Here is a 22,357-nt window from a genome sequence, read left to right as displayed (position 1 = left end):
ATTTAAGGCATGATTACTAAGTGCAAAATTGCTGGGAACACTTGGCTTTCCAGAATTAAGGAATGGAAAAGTTGAGTGTTAAGAAGTTTATCTACCCAGCTGCTAAAACAAATACCATACAATGGGTTGGCTTAACAACAGGGATTTGTTGACACAGTTTCAGAGGCTGGAAGGTTTGCCTCCTTCCAGGTTGCTATCTTCTGGCTGGGCCGCAGCCTTTAGGGTTCCTTGGCCTTTCATCACATGGCAATACACATGGCCGTGTCTTCTTTCCCTATTGGATTCTGTTGACTTCCAACTTCTGGCTACTTCCTAGGGCTTCATGTCCAGTTTCTTTTGCTTAAAAGGACTTGAGTCATATTGGATTAAGACCCACTCTCATTAAGATTGAATATACCTTAACTATTAACATCTTCAAAAGTCTTATTTACAAATGGGTTCATACACACAGGACCAGGGGTTAGAACCTGAACTTGCCTTTTGTTGGGGACATGATTCAATCCCCAACAGAAGTATAGGTTCATTGAAAATTCTCCATTATTGACATGCAGTTCTAAATTTCTAGATTTCAGTATAATACATGGGTTCAGTGATACAGAAATGGCCCTTTTTTCTAGATCTTCCACCCTGATGATGAGCCACACTCTTAAGAGCCATTTATTCTACTCACTATAGAACTTTGTCCTTATATGCTCTACTGTAATCAAAGAAGGTAGATTGTACTTGAAAATTTCTAATAAATGTCCAGTAAAAGAAAGTCCAAACTTACAAAAAATAATTGATTAGTGTATCTTATATTTCAAAGATCTGCTATCAGATCCTTCAACTGTGCAATTTCCATAGGAATTTAAGTTTTCATTTCTATCACTTCCTTCATTCTTAGGTAAACGGCCTACCACCTTAATTAAGAACTTACTTATCATCAACTTTATAGATTGAATCATAGACATAAGGAACAATTAAAGTAACAATTAAAGATCAATGATAATGATAATTTAATAATTTGCAAATTAGGAGATACTCCTCTATATCACAGTAATAACTTCGATTTTCTCTCTACCATTGCACAGAATAAGGATAATAAACTGTGAAGTTGGCATTTTTATGTGAGTAGGTAACTCTTACAGTTATCACTGGGAATTGATAGAGTGGGTTTATAATGAGAGGGTATATTAGTCAGGATTCTTACAGAGAACAGAACCAATAGGATATGTATGTATCTTGTTATTTATATCTATGTCTGCAACTATGTCTACATATATAGATACAGAAACACATATCCTTTATATATATTCTATAATATAGTGATTTATTTTAAGGAATTGGCTCACACAATTGTAGAGGATGACAAGTAAAAAATTCATGGGGTGGAGCAATAGGCTGGCAACTCAAGCAAGAGTTAATACTGTAGTCTTAGGGCAAAATTTCTTCTCCAGAAAACCTCAGTTTTTGCTCTTAATGCCTTTCAATTGATTGGATGAGGCCCACATTTTTTTGAGGGTATTCTCCTTTACTTAAAATCATCTGATTGTAGATGTTAACCACAACCACAAAATACCTTCACAGTGACAATTAGATTAGTATTTGATTAAATAGCATGGTACCATCACTTAATAAAGTTCACACATAAAACTAGCCATCCGTTCTAGTTTGCTAATGCTGCCAGAATGCACAACACCAGAAATGGATTGGCTTTTACAAAAGGGAGTTTATTTGGTTACAAGGTTACAGTCTTAAGGCCATAAAATGCACACCAACAAAGGGTACCTTCACTGGAGAAAGGCCACTGGCATCCAGAAAACCTCTGTTATCTGGGAAGGCACGTGACTGGTGTCTGCTTGATCCCAGGTTGCGTTTCAAAACAGCATTCTCCAAAATGTCTACATCAGCTTCCAACGGCCATCCTCAAAATGTCTGTCTCAGCTTCAGCTCGCTATGAGCTCCTTCTGTCTGAGCTTATATAGTGCTCCAGTAAACTAAACAAGGTCCATGCTGAATGGATGGGGCCACGCCTCCATGGAATTATCCAAGTAGAGTTACCACCTACAGTTGGGTGGGTCACATCTCCATGGACACTGAACCAATAGGTTCCAACCCAATCCACACTAATACGTCTGCCCCCACAAGAATGCATTAAAGAATATGGCTTTTTCTGGGGGACATAAATATACAAACTGGCACACCATCATAGAGGGTACACCTGGTTCCTATGAACACAATAAAAGCACATTTAATGGAAAAAGAAGAGCTGCATTTTATCTCCAATTCCTCATTTTGCGACACTCTCCATCTTACTCCCTCTGCTCCTGCAATTCTGGTCTTCAGTGTACCAAGTTCACACATGCTATACCTCGTCTTTTACCTGGACAACTCTCACTCATACTTCAGGTCTTAGTAAAACTGTTGCTTCCTCAGAAACTCCTTTATTCACCTTCCCAATTTAAATGGTCTTTCTTATTCTTTTATGTTACACCTATTTTTTTTTCTTTCTGCACCTTAGGATTTAACAAAATTTGTTTTTATATATTTCCTTGTGTGTATATGTACTATGACTTTATCTAACTCTACACTACAAATTCCATGAAGGTAGGAACAATATTTCACCTTATAACCCTACTGCCTAGTCCTAGTGCTTGGTAAATATTTATTGAATTGAAAGAGTTAATAATAATTGGAATTTCAAATCTCTAAATACTTCTTAGCAGATGATTAAAGTGATGCATAGGATAAAATTTTCACCCATTTTTTTTCTTTTCTGACAATCTTCATCTTAAAAGAGTAGGTGAAGCAACATGGGTATTTCCTTCCTTGATATAGAGATCATGAATAAGTACTTTTTAATAAATTTGGCAGAATATAGTAGTAGAGAAGGAAGAGTTATTAAACATTGCTATAAAAGTATCTTCACAGACTCATTTGTAAAATAGGCACAACAACTGTCCTGCTTTTATCCTGGAGTCTTTGTGAAGGTCAAATAAACTAGTAGAACTATGGAATCTATAAAGCCATGTCCAACTACGAGATGATAATAATATGAGATTTTTGAATGGAGATTTCACATATTCAAATAAATAATAGACATAAATTAAATAAACAAGGGTTTCTAAAAATAGAAATAAAGCATGTTGGGACATTTTATTTTAGCACATAAAAATAAGCTTTAATCATAGAAAATGTATACATTAAGATATACATGAAATGCACACATTAAGGTTTTAAAAAGAAGAAAATAAAATTCCAATTCCCTTAGTTTTGCCACTTGGAAATAATCACTTTTACCATTTTGCTGAAACTTTTACATTTAATTTTTGCTTTTATTAACAAAATCATGTCATTTTTAAAAATTGCTCTGCAATCTTTTCCTTTCTCTTGATATCATTCTTAATGGATGAATACTAGTTTTCCATGTTGAGCTTCCTATTGATTTTTGCATCTGTTCATTGGGTCCAGCAATTTTCTATTGAGAACATACTTTATGCAAAGTACTATGCTTGGTGCTGGGGAAGGCAGTGGTGGTTAAGACAGAAAATAACCCAAAATTACTCCATTAAACATTTAGTTCTAATAGTGATAAGTACCAGAAAAAGAGATACTGATGTGAGTGCATTTTATGGGGCATCTGACCTAGTTGGGGACTGGGATTTGAAAGATGAGGAATGACTAACTAAGCAAAGAGCCAAAAGCCTGGTATTTGCAAAGACCTTAATGGGGTAAGGTACATGATTTGCAGAATGGGAAGAAAGGTTGGAACATCATTAAATAGAGAAATTCTGAACATCCTCTTGAAAATAATTCCAGTGAACAAGAAACTAGAGGAGAGGTATAAGGAAACCAAAGAACAGGAAGTTCTTTCACACTCAAATTTCAGAAGAATATCTAAAATTTATGAAAGAAGGGGGGCAATCTTATTATTCAATGATTGGTTCAAATGTCACCTAAGCAGTATTCAGTTGTGATATCAAATTGAGTTTGACACAGTAGTCATTCCCCACCTTTTGGAAATAGACCACTGTGAGCCTTGGAGTTACTGCATAAACCCTGTGAATCCAAATACACATACCACACCCTGTCTTTATATGTGTCTCTCTGAACCATTTTTCACATGTATGTAGATGGATGTTTTGATTAATAAAATACAAATACAAGTAAAGGGTTTACTTCTTCCTTACAACTATCCCATCCAAATTTCCTTTCTAGATATCTCACTGATACCTAGTTAACCCTCCCTTGTCCTTTAAAGGTCTTAGTTCCTGGCTCATCAGCACTGTCTCCAGTAGTCTGCATAATCCTTAATGAAATTCAGTCTTCACATAGAGATCCCTTCTAACATCTTGACATCTTGATTACTTGACCTACTTTCACTGGTGATCATGTCATTTCTCCTAACTGACATTCATTCCTTACCTTCACCAACAACCAAATCTCAATTTCAAATTCACATCCTTCCATGATGGAGAACTATATATAGACCAATCATTGTTTTGGAATCACTCTAAGAATTCAAGAACATACATGTTTAAATGTGCATAGTTACTGAAGACTTGCAAAGCATCCTCTCCTGCATTATCTCATTAGATCTTTCATGGGTGTCTCTCACCCAGTCCCTCTTGCATCCCTGATAACTGATGGAGTTGAAGTTTTGGTTCACATCCCAGGATTAGAATGTTAGTAGATGGTCAATGTGATCACTTGAACCTGGCCTGAATAGTAAAACTTAAGGAAAATTTTTTGGATATTTCACAAGAAAATCTTGCCCAAAGTAGGCTTCTGGATATTTACACATTGAGATGAACCAAAGAAAGAGAGCAAGAGAAAAGGGAGTTTTGAAAGGTGAGAAGACTATAATTGTAAAAGGTGACACATATATTGCTACAATTGGGGAAAACTGATTTGGGGATAAACTGTTAAAATGTTGCTAGTGTTTGTTATACTGTCTTATAACTTTAAGACCTCACTTTAAATGCTCAATTGCTTGTCTCCATCTTCACTGGCTTAGAACCAGAAAGACTTCTTTAATAGATTATCCATAAATTTTGATTAGTTGACTTATTTATTTATATGTAACTGTTTCAATAATAAAGGTCAGAATTGGACACTACATAAATTAATTCCCACATAAAAATGGTGTAATTTCTAATTGCAGAAAGATGCCTGAAGCTTGAGAGAATATTGAAAAGTGTATTTGTGTGTGTTTATTTTTATTTCCAAAGCACAGATAGGTGAGTTTTCAGTGCCATCTGCTAGCAATTCATTTATTCATTCCTTCATTCATTTAGCATGCATGTATTGAAATCCTTCTTTTTGCCAGGCACTGGGCTAAGTTCTTGGGATACGAAGATTAAAAGTGACATTCCAAGCCTCCAGTCTAGATTAGGGATTGGTGGGAAGGAGACAATTCAAACAGGAATGGCAGCCCAGAGCCATTGCTTTTATACTAAAGGCGTGATAAGAAGAAAATGCAGGCATAACAGCTAATCTAATATAAAGGATTTCGAGAGAAGTCTCATGGAGAAAAGACCGTAATGTAAGACCTAAAGGGTAAGTGTGAGATAGCACTTAAGCACCCAAGGTGGGCCTTAGAAATGGGATGAGGACAGTGAGTAACCCATTATCTTAAAAAGGAGCCGGACTGTGAGATCAAGGTACATTTGATAAATGGAAGAAAACTACTTTGGCTCCGGTACGATGTTGGTGGAATGGCAGGGAGTGAGATAGCAGATGCCAGAGGATATCGGAGAGTCTTGTAAGCCATATTAAGAGGGGACATGGGAAACAGTTGAAGGCTTTTAAGCAAGATTTTGGCAAGATCATTATCGGATACATTTAAGAAGTCCTCCTGGCTTAATTGTTCTTCTTATACGTTTGTGTGCCTGGGACTCTACTGATCACCAGGCCTGCTTCAGCTAATCTTGCTGACTCCGGATGCCTCCTTCTTTACTTGGTGTTGCATACTGTGTTTGTCTTAAGTTTTTAAAAGTACTTTGTAGACATTTTTTAATGAATTCTCTTAGGAATTTTGTATTTATTATTTAAATATGAATGCTGGACAACATAAACTTCAAAGTAAAATCACTTCAGGGGAGGAGGCTAAGACATAAAGGTACCAACTAATTTTGCCTAATTATATAGGCCCAAAGAGGCTGATTAGTGTAATATGTAAGACTACATAGGCAGGAAAAAACGATGGTTCTCTAAGGCCTCAGAAATTGCAAAGCAAGCATGTTTTAGAATTTAGATAATATAGAATCTCAGTGAAAGTCTCTTAACTGTGACTTCAAAAATGAAAACACAAACTCAGTAGATTTTCTTTGCTGTCCACTGAGGAGGCTGGGGTTTGTTGTCCCAGGAGTTTGGTGATTTGGCAGTGTGCTCTGGAGTCTGGCTTTGGAGCAAGGCAGAACACTTGACTCAGTCATACAAAAAGCAGCAAGTATAGCACACCTCAACCCTGGGAGCATGAAAACCTGGGTAAGCACCTGCTCCTGCCTGCTTTCCACTTCAACAGTAAGTGCTTCTCAGTTCAGTATGGGAAGAATGAGTTTCCCAAGATGTCCTGTCACTTCTGAGACAGAGAATCTCTCATCAGGCCAACTACCTCCAGACTTCCTCTATCAACGATACGTACTCTTTTTCTCACTCAAGATTGAAGATTGATATGCTTGGGGTATCTTTAACCTCTTTTACTCTCCCATTTGAGAAGGGCAAACAAATGGTGTACCATCTCCATTCTTTCAGGAGTCACTCCAGTTCATAGCCTTGTTAACTCACCCCTGAAATACAGCAGTGGCTTCCAGAATGAGGGAAAATATAATAGCTGTCTTTAAAAATTTGTAGGGCTCTGATGTAGAAGCAGCAGATAAACTCTGTGTTGCTTCACATGGCATTGGGAGGACTGAATATCATAATTGTGCAACAGAGCCTTGGATCCAATATCAGGTAACCTTAAGAAGGAGCAAATCTCCCAAATGATCTTATGTCAGGGAAGCGGTAAAAGAGATTTTTGCATTGCAAATGTAGTTGTGTCTGAAACTGATATTCTGTGATTATTTTATCGATGCAGTCACGACTTCTGTATTGTTACCTATTTTTCAATTTCTAACAGATTGTAGGAAATTCAGAGTAGAATTAAATATATAAAAGGAAAAGATGTAAACATGTTCAATGATATTTTTAAATAACTTTTTGCTAAAAGCATATTATTTAGGTACTATCTTTAGGACAATTAAAACTAAGCACATATGCTCATCCATCTGCTTTATAATATCCTGGTAATAATACTCAGGATTTATATCGATTTTCATTTGGTTAATCCCTGTGTGCCCATTTAACAGAGGACTATAGCACAATGATGTGTGTATGTGTGTGTGTGTGTATAGTGACATTTACTTTGTATTTCAAAGAAATATTTTCATTGAGTGCTCATGGAAAATCAGTAGAAGTCTTGGAATTAGGGTTGTCTAAGAATTCTCGCAACATGCTAAACACGATAAGCAATTCTAAATGCCCAGTGAGGTGTTAAGGTCATAGCAGCCAAAGTAGGAGAAAAAGAGCATTGTGGTCTGTTTATTCTGCATAAGCGTTGCACAAAATGAACAAAAACAATGAAAAAATAGTTTCTGACTCCCTCTTTATCAAGGAATGCTCCCTGTCACCTTTTAGGACTTTAAACTGGGACAAGCACAGATCTTTGTTGTGGGGAGAATTTCACATTCTAGTTCATTTATTTGCTTTAAAAAAATACATTGAATGAATACTGCTGGGGAAGTTACAAAACAGAGGCCATTTCCCAGCACTCATCTACCCCTACCCCCTTTATTACTGTGTGTAGATGCTCCAACATGTTTCCATTCTGAAGCCCAGGGGAGATGTTCAGTCTAATGGAGCAAATTGACCCTACCTTAAACACGAAACCAGGATTCAGCAGTCCCAGCTGCTTACCATGGTGGGAACTCTCAGTAGCAGGGTCCCTCCCCCTGGGATATATAAATATCCCTGCCCTCAGGCAGGACAGATTTGTCTTTCCTCTCTGATACAAAGTGGGATATGCAGTGCTGCCATCTACCTACCCTAACCCGAGCAGTGAGCACTTGTCCTCCCCAGACTTGTCAAGATAGGATCTCTTGCTGTGCTCTTTCAGACCCTCTGCGCTGTAAAAGTAATAAAGTGCTCATTTGCTGAAAGTTTTGTTGTTCCTGAGCCTGTGTTCTCATGACATACCATTCAGCAACTGGCCACAAACCTACCATATACAGAGTATACAGAATGCATACGAACTTTGTTATCTTTCACATGAATTCCTGCAAAAACTTTCTGGACTGTCACTCTGCCTCCAGCAACTGTTCCCTCCAGTCCACCTTCCACACTGCCACCAGAGTTAGTCTTTCAAAACATCAGTCAGATTGCATCACTGCCTTGGCCAAACTTTTTAATGACTCCCATTAGCAACAGAATGAAACCTAAACACCATTTCCATCATCTGCTTGCCTTTCCAGGCTTGTATCCTAATACTCCCCTGTATGTTCTGTTACAGACATAATGAGTTTTCTCCTAGAATTGTAAACACAATTATCTTCCAGGCCTTCACACATGCTATTTCCTTGTCCTTGAATACTTTTCCCTCCTTTTCCTTCATTTGCTCTAGGCAGGGAAATATAAATTGACATATAAATTCCCTCCTGTTGACATAATTTTTATTTCTTCTAAAAGTATTTTTTTTTTTGTCAAGAATGAAGGAAATGTTCCCTAATGTGCCAGTTTTGTTAATCCAGTTTGTGTTCATTCTACAAGATTCTTCACTATTTATAGATACGTTGGTGAGGGTAGAAGGAGTCAGAAGAGAAGACTAATGAGTATAAGAGAGAGATAATGAGAGAGAAAGTCTTCATGAAGAGGATTGCATTCAGGAGGTTGACAAAACATCAGGGATCCCTCAAAAGAGGCTTCTAGCTTTCCTTGCTATTGTGAATTGATTCCACCATTCAAGAGGTTAAACAGCTCACTTCTCTTTAGGGTAAGATCTTACATATATTTTTACCTTTTTTAGTCTTCTTTCATAGGGAACATCTCTTCCATAGGGAATCATGTACATCTGTCATCCAGTAATATAATTAGTTTCTTTTATTTCTCTTTTCCACATTACCCTGGTGCTTCTTGAGGATAATGAGCACATAGGATGCCCCTGCTGTGCCTTGTTGATGAATGGTAAGCCTTGCTTACACAGAAACAGATGAAAGAAAATGACAATGGCCTCTGTGCCAGGCATTGCAACAGGCACTGGGCTATGAAGGAGAGCAAGACCCTTAAGACCCCTTCCCTCACGGAGCTTAGAGTCAAGTATATGTGTGTGTGTGTGGGGGGGGGGGGGGATTGGGCAGATGATTAAAAAAGTAAGGACCACAGAGGGAGATAACTATTACTTATAATTATAATATAATATGATGATTGCAATTGTGAAGTTACACACAAATGCCATGCATGTGACTAAATCTGCCTTAAGGAATAATTAGATGGATAAAAGAAGAGGTAAAGGAAGAATAATTTTTGGGAAAAAATATAAAGGCATGGAGATGGAATTGGACACTGTGTCTTCAAATCATGGTATATAATTCACTGCAGCTGCAGTGGAGACCAGCAAGGGGGATGTGGTATTTCTTTAATCTTGTTTCTGACCTAGCATCATGGTCAGATGGTGGCTGTGAGGTGCAAATATCCCCAAAGCAGACTTTGAAAACTTTATGAAGTACTGCAAGACGGTGAGCTCCATGAGGGCAGGGGTTGGGCTGTGGACTTTGGCACCCTGACTTTGTACAGCATGTTGGGTCCCCAGTTCACTCCAACCTAGTCATGAAAGCCCCACTGTGATGAGCAGTGACCCACACAGGAAACGTTCCATAATCTACCATGTCCTGTGTGGTTGTAAACACTTTCAAAGTATGTTTACAATATGTATATTTTGATGTAGGGTGGGATTTTGCCTTTTTCCTTCATCTGGCATTGCTTTCCCCAGACATTCTGTTTAGAATAATTCAGGGATCTGTTCTCAAATGTTAAGGATCCTTATTTTCCAGGAAATTGAATGTTGCTCAGGGCCAAGCATTCAAGGCTAGAGAGAGCATCTTTCTTGAAAAATAATAAATTTCTCTGTGGCAGAGAAAACTGTCTTGATTGAAGCAAAGCAACTTGATCTCATCAAGAAACTGAAATGTTTCTTTTATATTATCTTTGATTTAGAAATATAATACTTGAAAAGTAAAGTACTTCCCAACCTAAATATAAGTGATACTCTAATCAACTTGAGTACCCACTTTAGTTTCCCAGGTTTCTCAAACAAATACCATGAAATGGGTCAGGTTACACAATGGGAATTTATTCACTTGTTTGAGGCTGAGTAAAAGTCCAAATAAAGGCATTGTCAAGGCAATGCTCTCTTCCCAAAGACTGTAGCATTCTGGGGCTGGCTGCTGGTGATCCTTTGTCCACAGCTTGTCACAGGGCAAGGCACAAGGCACAGCAGCCTCTCGTGGCCCTTCCCTTCTCTTCTGGGTTCAGATTCTGGCTGCTCCCTCTGTGGCTTTCTCTCTTTCTGTTTGAATTTCATTCTGCTTATAAAGGACTCCAGTACTAGGATTAAGATTTATCTTGATTGAAGTGGGCCACACCTTATCTGAAATAACCTCATCAAAAAGTCCTACTTACAGTGAGTTCACACCCACAGGAATGGATTAGAGTTAAGAACATGCTCTTTGGGGTACATACAGCTTCAAATCACCTCATTACTGACATCCAATTTTAACACTACATCCAGTTTAAACATAAATTCACAAATATACTTTGTTAGTATTCCGGCCATTTTGCCCACTACCATTATTATTTTCTTCTCTGAGATATTCATGTTTAGTTAACAGAAAATTTTTCCTTAAAAGTATAGTACAGCATCAAGCAATCATGCAAACAAGCTAATAAAAACCACTGAAGAATTAATGTAAAACTTCTTCTGACCCAAATATTACTTAAAAGTACTTGGGGGGAACTATTATAGTTGTGTGGGCAACCACTCACTTTCTTATTTATCCTTTATCAATTATGGTACCAGTCTGTGCATTTAGTCCTCAATACCTAAGTACTCTCTGTTTTTCTCATGAAATATAAGAGACAAATCACTTATATTTCAAATTGACATTATTTCCTTATAACCACTTTTCAATGCAATCCATAAGCTTTGACACTTGACTTCCATACTTACCTTATTTAGTATTTTAGAACTAAAATACATGTGGCACTTCCAGAATAGCCTAGAGAAGCTTTACCAGGCCTTCTACACATTATGGCAATCCGTACTCTAAAGACAAGACTACCTTCCTGGGGTTAAAACAGCTGTTCAATATAAATGGTCATGATTAGGAAAAGTGAGCAGTGTGTTGACATCAAAAGGATGTGGCATTGTCCTTCTGGGATGAGGCCCATTTGAAGTCATTGTGATAGTTTGAATTATCTACCCAACAAACACAGGTTTTTAATCTTAATTTGCATCCCTATCTGTGTCAATTCATTGTAAATAGGACTGTTGAAGATGTTGTTTTTAGTTAAGGTGAAGTTCAAAGTCAATCAGGGTGGGCCTTAACCCTTATTACTGGAGGCCTTATAAAGAGAAGAAACTGGAAGCCAGAAATCAGAAAACCACAAGAGGAGCCAGGAGCAAGAAGTCAGCATAAAACTGGAAGAACAAACACGGAAAGGACATCACCATGTGATGAGATACAAGAGATACAAGCCAGGGAACCCCAAGGATTGCCAGCAGCCAGCACCAGAATGCTACAGAGTCTGAGAACAAGGAACCCTTCTCAATGTCATGATTTTGAACTTCTAGCCTCAAAACTGTGGACAAATAAATTTCTGTTGTTAAGACAAAACCAGTTTGGGATATTTGTGATAGCAGATCTGGAAAACTAAGAAGGTCATTGTTTTTTAAGCAAGGCTCACTTACAACTAATGAGATTCAAAGGAATTAGAAACTTATGTGGGTTTTGCTGCACAGCTTTGGGCACAATCAGAAATTCTAATCACAAGAGTCTGTACAAGTGTTAAAATTGCAGAAGTAGAGACACCATGCATCAAACTCAGGAGGATAATGGAGATTTATCACATTGGCAGTGAGGCAGGTGAAAGATGGATGCAGTGGTTTAGTGTCACTCCAGTGAATTTAGTGAGGAATTGAAAGATAGACTTTGAGGGGTGGATAGAGAAAAAGCTTGAATTTATGAACTGAAATATGTGTTATAATAGAATGGATTACAGGAATCTTCTTCTTACTCTAGCTTCAGTATTATGAATGAGCCCCAGACAGTGGTTTAATGAATCCTTTCAGACCAACTGAATGTGCATCACCCACCAAGAACCTCCTTATAGAATGTTGTTAGTGCACCTCCATCTCTACATAATTATATACTATTGCATGCTTGAAGTCAGTCATGATAAAGGGCAAAAAACACAAAGAAGAAGACAAAGAATAAGGAGCCTTTTGGTTTTGCTGCAACCTTGCCCTGCTTTTGGCAATTCACAACCACAAGTTTTTATGGTGAGGAAGTTTTATTAGCAACAGATGACCTTCAAGGTTCTTCTTGTTCTTAGCATTCCATGAGATAAGATGAGGACTACAACTCTATTTCCTGCCCAAACTACTGAATGGTTCCTTCCCCTTTGATGAAAAACAAAACCAAGTATATAAAATAATGACAGCAACCAAATCCCATAGAAATATCAAAATATTAGCATGTAATATACACAAAAATAAAATGAGATTTATTGAATTTGTTATATATGTTTGTTTAGTTATGCAAGTATATTCTATATCTACATGTCTGAGGTAAAAACTATAGTCTCTGTCTATATAAAATATGTTATCAGCATGAAAAAATAGTTAATATAGAAGCCTCAATTCTCTTTGCAATTTGAATCATTTTAGTTGACTTTCTGTTCTGACATGATCTTGGCAATTCATGTTTCTACTTATTCAATAGAAGAAAAATTGGGGAAAACTGGTGCTCTGTAAGCAAAAATGACTTAAAGCAGGATATAGGGCTGAAGTGGTTGGAAAAGCTAAAAGGACAAGTCAGAGTTTAGAGTTTAGGCAACCAGAGGTAGAGGAACCCTGGAGTTTGGAGGAGAATCAGGTCAAGAGGGTGTTCTAGTTTGCTAATGCTGCCTGAATGCAAAACACCGGAGATGGATTGGCTTTTATAAAAGGGGGTTTATTTGGTCACTCTTAGTTGCTCTTGGGGCATTTGTCTTCTCTTAGCTTCTCAGAAGCAAAAGTCTACTTTCAGCAGCCATCTTCAAACTGTCTCTCATCTGCAGCTACTCTCTCAGCTTCTGTGTATTCCTCAAAGTGTCCCGCTTGGCTGTAGCTCCTCTTCAAAATGTCACTCTCAGCTGCACTGAGTTCCTTCTGTTTGTCAGCTCATTTATATGGCTCCATTGATCAAGGCCTACCCTGAATGGGTGGGGCCACGCCTCCATGGAAATTTATCTCATCAGAGTTATCACCTACAGTTGGGTGGGGCACATTTTCATGCAAACAACCTAATCCAAAAGTTCCAACTTAATCCTCACTAATATGTCTGCTCCACAAGATTGCATCAAAGAATGTAGTTTTTTCTGGGGGACATAATATTCAAACCAGCACAGAGGGCTTTTGTAAATAATGGGTTTTTGTTTTGGAATCTCATTCCCCAACCATAAAATGGCAGATATTATTATTGGTTTTGAATCAGTTTCTATCTTCATACATATATATTTTCTTTTTATTAATTCTGTTCATATATTTTTGCTTCTTTGACTAGATTGTAAGGTCCTTTAGGATGCAATTGCTACTTTATTTACAGGCAATACCATGCTTTATTGGGCTTTGCTTTATCATGCTTTGCCGATATTGCTTTTTTTTTTTTAGATTGGAAGGTTTGTGGCAACTCTGTGTCAAGCAAGTCTATTGATGCCATTTTTCCAGTAACATGCACTCACTTTGTGTCTCTGTGTCACATTTTGGTTAAAATATGTACATTGCTTTTTTAGACATAATGCTATTGCACACTTAATAGACTACAATATAATGTAGAAATAACTTTTATATGCAGTGGGAAACCAAATAATTCATGTTACTTGCTCTATTGTGATATCCGCTTTCTTGCAGTGGTCTGGAGAAAAACCTGCAGTATATCTGAGGAATGCCTATAATTGTAATATCCTTATCATCCATAATGAAACTAGCTATTAGCAAGCCCATATCCTAACCCTTCCTTTATTTGTGTGAGATCCACCTACTCATGTTTATTAATAAGTGACTTGTTCCCCATAGAAACTTGTCAAAACCAATTCCAACTAGATCTAGAGACTGGAACATGTGCAGAAGGATAAAACTTTTACCTAAAGTTACCTATGTTTAATTATAATACTAAAAACACAGCTCTAGTCATGGTAAAGCCACCATTTTTAAACATGTGATATTTGAACAAGTGTGATTTATAACTGTGTATGCTCCACTTAACACTGCCTCCTGACCTGCATCCTCTCACTCCACCCTGAGTCACTCCCCTAGACCAACCCTTTCTAAACTGCATAAATAATATATGCCTCCTCAGCTCAGGGAGACATATCTGAGCTAGTTCCTGTCTCCTTACTTGGCTGTCACGTAAGAGAACTCTTTATTTTCTCAAAATCCTGGTGTCATTGTATTGACTTCTATGCACACTGGACAGTGAGCCCACATGCTCATTAACAATAATAGATACTCCCTTAATAATGAATGAATGAAGGTGAGCTAAGTAACAAAGAGCTTTTTCTACTAGATTTATAGTGTCAGAAAATATCGATTTGTTTATCTGCAAACAATTGAAATATATCCTAATTGACTAGTTGAACCACATAGTCAATATAGGAAAAATGTTCAAAAGAGTTTGTTAGCCTACAAGTGCAAAAACAGAATTTATAATCTGGTGAATTGAACCTGATACAAAATAGCAGAACACATTGAGACTGATGAGTTTGATAATAAAAATAATAGATAGCATTTATTTATGTTTACTAAATGCCATAACTGTGTTTAGCACTTTTCATGAATTATTTTATGTAATTTTCACAATGAATTTCAAGATATTTATTTTTATTTTACAGATAGAAGAGTTCAAAGAACCCAAATACTTTTTTCCAAAGCCACATAAGAAATAAGTATTATATTCATTATTTAAACTCAGAGAATTGATTACAAAACGTACACACTTATTTGCTGTGCCGTGTGACTTTTAAGGCAACTATATTTTTCCCGGCTGGTGATGTTATGAACACCCGAAGACTAGTAGCATTTACTTTGTACAAATATCAGGCCGCACAGCACACATGACTTCTTGACTCAAAGATTTGTGCAAACTATACAGCGACAGTTAATGAGAACCTTATTAGTAGTCACAGATTTCATTTTTTAAAAAAGGAGTGAACATTTTAGTTGTTTTTACAGTAACAAAGTAGTCATCGAAGGTTTGTTAAGGAACATCTGAAAGCCTGAGGCTTTTTGGAGAGTGTGATGGGAGCAGATACATATTTAAATAAAAGTGACAGTCCGTTTCCTGTAAAGAAAGATCTAAAATATTTCCTTAATGATAAGATCAGCTTTTTGAAAGAGATAGCTGAAAGTATCTATTTTTATAAATACAAAACTATTTAGCCATTTAAAATGTATTATTTAGTATCGATGCCAAAGAATTAAGTAGGCATGACTTTACAGTTTAAGTGCCATTTTTAAATATACTTATTTTTTTTGCAAAGCATGGCTCTCTAGGGAGTTCTTGTAACACTAGGCCAGGCTTTTGTGTGGCTTTTCAGAATGCTAGACATATATGATGTGTATAATTTCACTGATCAGATGTATACCCCTTGGTAATTACCTGTTTTACTCTGTTGGTTTTCATGTACTGCTAATAGGACCTAGCTGGTAGTTTCATTTCTCTGAGGCCAGTTAGCTCAGCACAAAGAAAACATGGTTGCATAGAACCATGCTCTGCACCTTTAACCCTATCTGATTCCAATCCATATGTGTTATGCCTTATCGAGCAAGAAAGTTTCTATTGTGGAAACAAATCAAAACTAAATAAAACAAACAAGAACCATCCTCCACCCCTCACCTCCCACATATACACATTCTTCCAGACAACTCAAAATACATGCCCTGATTTTAAAAACACCATTTTTCTTTCATTTATGCATTTTGATGAAACCATCCCTTTAATCATTATATTTTTAAAGTTGTTTCATTGGAGAGTAACAGACGGATTGAAAAACAATGAATAATGAACATTTAGCTCAATAACTTTTCATCAAGGGAACATTCTCGTTTCACCACTACCAAGGCCAAAATAGAACACTGCCACATCTTCTGAATAAATATAACTAAAGGATATGAAGACTTTTACATTGAAAACTGCAAAACACTACTGTAAGAAATTAAAGAAGACCTAAATAAATGGCAAGACATCCTATGTTCACAGATTGGAACACTTAATATTGTTAAGAAATCAGTACTACCCAAAATGATCTACAGTTTCAATGCAATCTCTGTCAAAATTCCAGCAGTTATTTTTTGCAGAAATGGAAAAGCCAAACCTCAGGCTCATATGAAATTGCAGAGGGTCCTGAATAGCCAAAGCAATTTTGAAAAAGAGAAACAAACTTGGAAGACTCATACTTCCTGTTTACAAATTGTACTACACAGCTACAGTTATCATAACAGTGTGGTATTGACATAAGGATACAAATAGACCGATGAAATAGAATTTAAAGTTCAGGAATAAACCCATACTCCATGGCAAATTGAGTTTTGACAAAGGTGCCAAGTACATGTAATGGGGAAAAAATAGTCTCCTCAAAAAATAGTATTGTGAAAACTCAATACCCACATGCAGAAGAATAATGTTGGATTCCTACCTCACATCCTATATAAATATTAATGCAAAATGGATCAATGATGTAAGTATAAAAGCTAAAACCATAAAACACTTAACGATAAAATTAGGGGCAAGCCTTCATGGCCTAAGATTCAACAGAATTCTTAGATATGACACCAAAAGTATAAACAATGAAAGAAAGAGTAGAAAAATTTGGCTTCATCAAAATTAAAGACCTTTGTGTATCTAATGACATTATCAAGAAAGTGAAAAGACAACTGCCAGAATGGGAGAGAATAGTTCAAACCATATATCCCATAAGGGTTTAATATACAGACTATATAAAGAACTTTTACAATGCAAGAACAAAAAGACAAACAACCTAATTTAAAAATGGGCAGAGTGCTTGAACAGACGTTTTCCCAAAAAGGTGTCAAATGGCCAGTAAGTATATGAAAAGATCCTTAACATCATTAGTCATTAGAGAAATGCAAACAAAAACCACAATGAGAGGTGACCCCTCCCCACCCAACACACTTACCTGGGGGTGCCGGGCAGGGCAGGAAGACAGGTGGTGGGGAGAGTGTTTTCAGTTCCACTTCACGTTGACAATTCCCCTCTCCACCCACCCCCACGCCCCAAGGCCTCTCCATCCCATTCGGAAGAGGAAGGAACAAAAGCTCCCAGACCTCTGCCACCCCAAGTCTCACAAGGCAGGACCTGGAGCCTCCATCCAGGTTAGATAAAGGAGGTTATTTTCTTAGTGTGGATTGCTGCCTTTGATAAAAACATGTTGTCCATCTTGCCATTCACTCCACCAGTTGTGAAGAGACAGCTGGGATGGAAGAATCAACTAGGGGATCGGGAGGAGCAGGTGGAGGAGAGCAGAATGGACAGAAAAAAAGTGGTGTGAAAAAGTTAAAAGTTTGGTGAAGAAACTAAAAAGAACAGGATGATTAGATGAGCTTGAGGAAGCTGTCACCACTCAAAATTGTAATACTTAATGTGTTACCATACCAAGCACTTGCTCTGAAATTTGGGGACTGAGTACATAAGATAGATAGATCAGTGGGGTACAACAGAACTTTACAGGTTCTCTGAACAAACCAGATTTCTTGATGGTCATCTTCAGGTGTCTCACTGAAAAGGATTGCCACATGTTATATACTGCCAGTTATGGTGCTGGCCTGATGTTCACAATCATCATGAGCACAAAGCAATAGAAAACTGAATATGCTTTTAACCCTAAAAAGGATCAAGTATGTGTAAACCCTTACCGTTATCAGAGAGTTGAGACACCAGTTTTGTCTTCAGTATTAGTGCCTCGGCACACTGAGATCCGAACAGAATTACCACCTCTAGATGATTATACCCACTGCATTCCAGGAACCCCTATAATTTCCCAGAAGGATTTGAGCCACAGAGTAATTACATCCCAAAAATGCTACCTCCTGGATATATCAGTGGAGATGGAGAAACAAATGATCAACAGTTGAACCAAAGCATGGACACAGGATCTCCAGCAGAACTGTCTCCTACTACTCTTTCCCCAGTTAATCATTGCTCAGATTTGCAGCCAGTTACTTACTGAGAACCTGCATTTTGGTGTTCAATAGTGTATTATGAAGTAAACTGGAGGGTTAGAGGGACTTTCCATGCATCACTGCACTATAGATGGCTTTACAGATCATCAGATTCAGAGAGGTTCTGTTTAGGTTTACTCTCCAATGTCAACCAAAATGCTACAGTAGAAATGACAAGAAGGCATATAGGAAGAAGGCTTATATTACATAGATGGGGAAGTTTTTGCCGAGTGACTAAGCGATAGTGCAATCTCTGTGCAGGGCCCTAATTGTAATTATAGATATGGCTGGCCACTATAACAGTGTGTAAAATTCCACCAGGCTGTAATCTGAAGATTTTCAACAACCAAGATTTTGCTGCTCTTCTGGCTCAGTCTGTTAATCAGGGTTTTGAAGCCAGATACCAGCTAACTAGAATGTGCATCATAAGAATGAGTTTTGTGGAAGGGTGGAGAGAAGAATACTGAAGGCAGATGGTAGCAAGTACTCCTCGCTGGATTGAACTTCATCTGAATGGTCCTCTACAGTGTTTGGACAAAGTATTAACTCAGATGGGATCCCCTTCAGTGCGCTGCTCAAGCACATCATAAAGCTTCATCACCAAATACCATGAAAAAACTTAATGTAACAACTCCTCTGTCATAGTATTTGTGTATGATTTCCATGGACTGTTTACTGTTCAAAAATTCAAGAGAGAAAACAGCACTTGAGGTCTCATCAATTAAAGCACCTTGTGGAATCTGTTTCCTATATTTGAATACTAGAAGGGAAAATTAGTGCCTGGAAATACCCTCCCATAAAGGAAGAAGAGAAGATTTTAAAGACTTAATGATGTCTTCTTGGGCATAAAACTCAGTGTCCCAAGTGTTTATTAATAGCAGTAGTAGCTATGTGTAAAGGTAATGTATCATGATCCAGTATCACAGGATTATACTGTTTGTATACGTTTTTAGTTTGCATAAATTAGGTGTGTGTGCTGATTCTTGATTTAGGCAAGACTTTATGAAGTTACAGTACCTAATCTGTTACTGCCATTTCTCTGTTATTTTTATGTCTTTATATATAAATAAAATATATATAATACATATAATCTCAAATTATCATTTAGAAGTAGATATTTTTGTAGAAAAAGTAATTTTTCTGACTTTTACCAAAAATAAACTAGTGGGGGAGAAAAGTGGATTAACTTTTAAATCTTATTTTAATGTGTTCAGTGGGGTTTAAACATTCATTGCTTTTGTGTTTGTTCAGTTACCGCTAAATCTCATGGAAACCATCCCGAAAATCTTTCTAAACCTCTTTTCCCTTCCCACATTTGTCCTGATACCAAAACAGAGCAGCGAAATCTTGGTTGTTGAAGATCTTCAGATTACAGCCTGGTGGAATTTTATACATGGTTATAGGGACATCTGTCACCAGAACTGAGTGCACTGATACTGCTGGCACAGGTTAATTCTGGGGTACATTAAAAATGCATATGGAGTAAGTCTCCTTGTCCTACAACCAAATTTTAATAGATAACAATTGACTTTTGTAAATCCAGCAGTCTGTTGGTTTATTCTTATGCCTCATAAAAATTCACAGTGGCAGTATAATTATTTTCAGGGATATGCTAGATATTTATCCTTTTCTTTAAAGCTAGCCTGTAGGCATAAATACCCTGTTTTAAGGTATTTTAAAATATTTCAGCAGCATACCATGAGCTCCTTGATCTGAGTTGTTTTCATTTGATCTAGTTACCAGATTGCATTATGAAATGGACCTTTTTTAAATGTAATTGCTTCTGCAATATACCTAGAAAAGTGATGCTGAAGTATGAACTGCAGATAAGGGTCATCTGTTTTTAAACTATGTTGTATTCAGTTTATGAAATCCATGTTACTTTATATAACTATGAATTCATAATTAAAAAGTTGGGGGAGAATAAACAAAAAAAAAGAACTACACTAAGAAATTGCTTTATACCAAGAAGGATGACTATTACTAAAAAATAGAAAATAACAAATTTTGGAGAAGATGCAGAGAAATTGGAACTCCAGTGCATTGTTGGGAAAGTACAGCAGTTACTGTAGAAAACAATATGATCATTTGTCAAAAGTTAAATATAGAATTACCATATGGCCTTGCAATTCCATTCCTAGGTATATTATCCAAAGAAAGTGAAACAAGTACTAAACAGATGCTTATATACAGTGCTCATAGCAGAATTATTCATAATAGCCAAAAGATGGAAACAACCCAAATGTCCACCAACAGATGAATGGATAAACAAAATGTGGTGTATAAACAGTGGACTATTACTCAGCCATAATAAAGAATGAAGTTCTGAGGCATGCTACAATGTAAAAAACCTTGAAAACTTTATGTTGATAAAATAAGCAAGGCACGTAGAGACAAATATTATATGATGTCACTTACATGAGATATCTAGAAATAGAAAATTTGCAGAGACAGAAAGTAGATTTGAGGTTACTAGGGAGGGGGGGGTAGGGGAAGGATAGTTTTAGCTTGATGGGTATATGGTGTTTGCAAATAAAACTTAATTAAAAATTCCATCTTAATTTATTGTGGTGTTTAGAACCTGTGACAAGTTTCAAAAAACTCTGTGTCAGAATTTAAGGTATTTAGGGGTGATTGAGACATTGATTCAGCCTTTCTATAGAAAGGAAGTTATGCACAGTTGAAAAAATACTGACAAAAGGAAAATAATTATTTTGTGCCTATTTTGTGCTAGCTACTGTAATACATTGTCTTATTTAAAACTTACAGAATATTTTAAGGTAATTACTAACACTCTTACTTTACAAATGAGTAAATGGGTATTAAAGAGGGCAAGTATTGTGATTTACTTCACACAGCTAGGGCTAAGGAGTTCAGCACCAAACCCAGGTGACCATAATTAAAGCCAATGTTCTTTTCACAAAAACATTCCGACCTGCCAGACTTGTAACTGTCTATTGATATACAAATTGTAGGATAAACCTATGCTAACAAATTTTTTCTAACCTGTTTTTGTCCCCTTGCATGGGAAGCAGGATAGCATAATGGTGGTTAAGAAATCAGTTTTGGTTATCAGGAAAGCACAGATTCCAAACTCTAATTCTGATTAATTAGTTACCTTACCTCTACAAGGTTTTGTTTTCTTATGTGTAAAATGGATATAATAGCAATACCTAGATCTTAGGGTTTAGGTTTTAAATTAGATAATATTATATGCCTAACAGCTTAGAATGCTTACAGCATAGAGTAAGAGTGTAAAAACATTAGCAATAATTATTAACATCTTTTGTGAACAATCTACCTATTGATAGCAGAAAAGAAAAATAAAGTAAGGCATAATTTACCCCTGTTGCTGGATCTGAAAAGCATAATTGTGATGTTCTGGCAATCTCTAATAAAGGTACTTACCTTTATTTTAAAAAAAAATCCATAAATTGGGAGCAAAAATATCAGTACAAGCACAATTACAATTACTTATCATTAAGAGACTTTAAATTGACAAAGAAACAAAAGGCTCAAAATGCCCTTTTCCTTAAGTCTTTGCTTAAAGAATCAGATATTACTGTGAATCTATAAGGGTTACAAACTGGTTAGTAGCTAACTGTAAAATCATCCTTAATGAAATCCAGGCATAAGACTTTGACCCTCTTATAAATGTTTGGTCTATAAGATTTCACCAGACTGAGCTGCAGCCTTTTGCAAACCAGTGATGTGCAAGGAGTCCTAAAACACACTAGCTGTATCAATGGATTAGAAATAAATAATTGCTGACAAAGGAAACAAAGGGCTGCATCAGGTTTACCATTTTATTTCAGCTCAGCAGTGGTACAATTTCAAAGTGGTGTC

At 36.7% G+C, this 22,357-nt stretch overlaps 1 pseudogene; it reads left to right on the top strand.

Moving 5' to 3' along the window:
* Positions 1 to 17,718: 17,718 nt before the first annotated feature.
* On the top strand, positions 17,719 to 19,101 carry LOC119534163 (annotated as a pseudogene).
* Positions 19,102 to 22,357: the final 3,256 nt, after the last annotated feature.

Source organism: Choloepus didactylus, chromosome 5 (assembly GCF_015220235.1).
Source record: "Choloepus didactylus isolate mChoDid1 chromosome 5, mChoDid1.pri, whole genome shotgun sequence".
NCBI classification, from domain to species: domain Eukaryota; kingdom Metazoa; phylum Chordata; class Mammalia; order Pilosa; family Megalonychidae; genus Choloepus; species Choloepus didactylus.
The sequence above is the reverse complement of the archived record's forward strand: the minus strand, read 5'-3'. Positions and strand labels throughout refer to the sequence as shown.